General features: G+C 37.9%; 1 pseudogene; it reads left to right on the plus strand.

Annotated features, from left to right (window-relative positions):
* The first annotated feature begins 264 nt into the window (after nt 1-264).
* Nucleotides 265-1061, plus strand: LOC141519280 (HUWE1-associated protein modifying stress responses 1 pseudogene; annotated as a pseudogene).
* Nucleotides 1062-4704: the final 3643 nt, after the last annotated feature.

Here is a 4704-nt window from a genome sequence, read left to right on the forward strand (position 1 = left end):
TTGACTTAATGTGTCTCTTTAATTTGGAGTATATATATATATATATATATATACATATATATCATATGTGCATAGTTATTCATTTATTTTATTATTACAATTTGTCTAAGGTTACAATCTAATAGAGGGCAAGGAATAAGAAAACTATGTAGGTTATTTTGCTTAACCTTTTGTATATTATCATATACATTTAGATGATTAACATGTTTTGTGAAATTATTACATGATAATTATACCTGTTGATTAAGTATTCAAAAACTAATCATGGGGGGTCGAGCCGGGCCTCCACCGCCTCGCGGCCCCGCGGCCTGCCGCCAACCCGCGGCTGCCCGGGAGGGCTCCACCACTGGCCCGCCTGCGGCCGGACAGGCTCGGAGGCCCCCCAACAAAATGGCGAAACCTAACATGGCCATTCTGAGCCTCTGACTCCAGAACTCTGTCTTTCTGTGTCTTTCTAGATCCAGTACGTCAGCAGCAAGGACTTTCCCTCTGGGTTCCCTTCCAAAATGCAACCACTGCCGTTACCAACCTCTACAAAGAAAGCATGGATGCCCATCAACGAAGTTTTGATCTAGGAATTCAAATTGGCTACCAGCCTCGCAATAAGGATGTGTTAACATGGGTTAAAAAAAACGCAGAAGAACTATTTGTAGAGAAGACTTGATCAGCTTCCTCTGTGGAAAAGTTCCTCCTCCACGAAACTCTAGAGCTCCCCCAAGACTAACTGTAGTATCCCCTAATCGAGCTCCTTCAACAGAAACTAGCTCATTTGCAGAGACTGATTTGCAACCCTTCCGTGAAGCCATAGATCTGCATGATTTTAGTGGCACAATGGCTAGTATAAGCATTCGTTCAAGTACTCCAGGCTCTCCTACTCATGTAAGCAGTGGATCGAATGCTAGTCGAAGGAGAAATGGATCCATGATGTGGATTTGAACAGTAACATATCAGAAGAAATGGCACTCCACTTGGACAATGGTGGAACTAGAAAGTGTACCTCAGCCCAATGTGGCGATGTCATTACAGACTCACCAACTCATAAACGCAATAGAATGATCTAAACTGCAAATTTTTCAAACCCACCATGCTGCTTGAAAGCCACTTGATCCTCAACATACTATTGAAAAGGAAACATGAGGCCATCTTCCCTTGTTCACTGTTTTAAGACAAGTGAATTCAATAATGATTGCCATAAAGGAAATTTTAGGTATTACAGTAGATGCCTCTTGTAACTATGGCTTTCTTAAACTATAATCCTAGCAGAGGACATCAGATATTGTGTAGTAGTTAGCAAGATCATCATGGGCAAACATGTATCCATTGCAAGGCTAAAAGTGACCTTATTTGTATTCTTAAAGGGAAAGGAAATATCAGATGTTTATTTGGTTATAGAACGCTTTTTTGTCCTTTATTTCCTGCTGTCTTGAGTATTTTGCTTCAACAGTATTTGCCAGTTGACTGAAATTATCTAAAACATGACTTGGCATCTTTGTCAAATCTGCAAGCTTCCATTTTCGCAGCACTGTACCATGCACCTAGTTTCTATATAGTAACAGTGTGCAAGTTATATATATTGGACTGTGCCCTTTTTAGTTTTAAAAGCAGTTGATAATTCTCGTGACTGTGTGATAATGTAAAGAGGTGCTATGCTGGTCATGCAATTAATACTTAATATTGAATCAATATAAGGATCTTTATTAGATTCACTTTGTGTGTTTTAGTGCTCTAAAAGTAGCAATATTAAACTTTTCCCCAATTAACCTAAAAAAAACTAATCATGAAGTACATTGAAGTTGGATTATGTGATAAATGCCATTTTTTGATTACTAATATCAAAGAACAACAGATGTTTCATTATTAGTGGTGATGGTATGATGAAAAGTGATGACAATATGGAAATATGATAAAATTTAGTGATCTGAAAAACTATTCTAATAAATTTTTCCTATCCAAATTCACATAGTAGAAATCTGAATGCAAAGACAGCATTTTCTACTGAGGAAGTAATTCCTTATGGCTTTCCTTAAGGGAAATCTGAAAGCTAGAGATTATCCCATTAATAAGAAAGATTACTGGGTTTTGATGCTCAACTTCCCTCCACCATGTCATTATCACATATTGGCAAATTTCACATTCTAAGAACTAAGATTCATGCACTAATGTATTTGGCTTGTTTTCCATTATATTTTTTTCATTTTTTATTATTTTTCAATGTAGCAAATATGAAGTTCCATCAATGGGCTTGCTTAATTCTCTAGAAAACATTTACTAAGGACCTTCAATGTGTGAGGCAATGTCTTAAATGCTTGAAATACAAAATATGACTGAAAATATAATCCTCTTCTTAAGCAATTTCTAATGATGAAGATAACATCCAAACTATTTTGTTCTTTTTTGGGCTACACTGAATAAAATAGTGTTACATTTGTTATGCTGAATAAATTGGGAGCTTCTCGAATAGATTGTCACTCCTCCAAATTTCTTCCTCTTTTCCCGTAAGTATCACATGTAGGATGCACACAGCTTGTTGAAGATCTTCTTAATGTCCTGGGGTGGCTAGGTGGCACGGTGGATAGAGTATCAGCTCTAGAGTCAGGAGTACCTAAGTTCAAATCCAGTCTCAGACACTTAATAATTACCTTCTAGCTGTGTGAACCTGGGCAAGTCACTTAAACACATTGCCTTGCAGAAACCTAAAATAAAAATTAAATATTAGCTACCTGAAGAGAATATTGTTTCATTTTTACTTTCAAGAGCAGATAAAAAATAATATTTGTTGTTCCATTTGTCATTGTAGCGCACTCAGGCAGAGTTCACTTGTTACTTCTCATTTTTGCTATAGGAATGATTCACATTCTCTTTCAAACATATGTATCAAGGCCTTGATTATAATTTGCATTCTGCTTTTCCTATGCAAAACATTACAATTAACATATCTCAAGGTCTTCTCACCAAGATGGTGGAGAGATTCTAGGCACTACTTTAAGGTCCCATGGCTTTCCCTAAGAACTAACATGAATCAAGCCTTTTAACAGAACTTGGATTACCTAAACCCAGAGAAGAACCTGTGAAAGTAACACTTAACAACAAGGACTGTCTCAGGGGAGCATGGGTGAGCTAAGGGCAGAGAGCAAAGAGTGAACTCAGGGATAGTGGGATGAGGCCTCAGGAAGTAATGTGAGGACAGGAGAGCCCCAAAAGCTTCAGCTGTGTGAGCTATGGACTGGAGAGTTCCAGTGAGGCTGGCGGAAAAATTCCAGCACAGCAGGAGAGAGCTTCAGCATGTGACTAGAAATCAATCTGGAAGACCAGGGTCTTGAGCCCCCATATTTTCATCTGAGTCCCTATGTTTCGAGTTGAGTCCCCCCCCAATTCCTGTGGGAGAAAGTGACTCTTCCCAGAACAAATACAGTAAAAGACCCACAGGTCCCTAGGTTCAGGTCTGGATAACAGATCTCCTCCAGTGCTGATTGAGGAATAAGGAGATATACTATATAGCCTGAGGGCCTAGCCCACAATGTTTGAGAAAAACCCAGATCCTGCTGCACCCCCACTCCCACCTCCAAGGCCTAGGGAATGGGTCCCTAATCAAGGTCACAGACACTCAAAAGAAAACTTCTGGCATCCCCTACTGGCCAGCTCACTTGAAGTTACTAAGACCAATGAGCAAAGCCTCTAGGGAGTTCAACAACAAAGATTTTGAACCAGTCCCTCTCCCAATACAAGATCCTAGGAAAATGTAAAAAAGTCAGGGAAAGGGGGAAAGGTGCTCTGAACTCTGAGGAGAATATGAATTGGTCCTCAGACCAGAAAGACTTCTTAGAAGAGATCAGGAAGGAGTATAAAAATCAATTGAAAAAATTGGGGGGAAAAAAAGCTCAATTGATAATTAACATTTTGAAAGAAAAAAAATCATATTGAAAAAAGAAAATGAAAATGCAATTGGACAAGTGCAAAAAGAAAACCATTGTGTCAAAATCACAGTTGGGCAATTGGAAAACTCCTTCAAAAATAGAATTAATCAATTTGAAAAGGAATTGCAAATGATAAATGAAGGAAATTCTTCTCTAAAAAATGATTGGATTTGTAAAAACTAATGATTTCATGAAACAACAAGAAGTGGTTAAACAAAACAAAAGAAATAACAAATAGAAGAAAAAAGTCACAGTAAGGATTACACAGGACATAGCTACATAAACATTAAGGTATCAAAGAGGCTGGAATATTATATTCTGAAGATCAAGTGAGCTTGGAATGGAGACAAGAATTCATTATCCAGCAAAACTGAGCTTCCTCTTACAGGGGAAATGATGGATGAAAAGAACAGAGCTAAATAGAAAATTTAGACTTCAAACAGGAGACTCAGGAGATACATGAAAAGTCAAAAAAGGGAAAAGGAAAAAAGCTGTTATCCAATAAGGTGAAACTGGCAATATCCTCAACTGTGAAAAAGCTTCTCATAACACTTGAGAATTGTAACTCTATTAGAAAGAATATACTTAGCAAGAAGTAATGGACACTCATGACTTGTTGGTGAATCTGCTAGAATGATTTAAAAACAGTATCTCCTTAAAAACAGAGGGGCAGTAAAGAGACAGGAGGATGGAGGAGATTGAATGGGGTAAAGTGCATTACATAGAGGTACAAAGGACTTATCACAATAGAAGGAAAGAAGGGAGGAGGAGAGAAACACCTAAATCTTAC

The sequence above is a fragment of the Macrotis lagotis genome, chromosome 3, assembly GCF_037893015.1.
Source record: "Macrotis lagotis isolate mMagLag1 chromosome 3, bilby.v1.9.chrom.fasta, whole genome shotgun sequence".
NCBI lineage: Eukaryota > Metazoa > Chordata > Mammalia > Peramelemorphia > Peramelidae > Macrotis > Macrotis lagotis.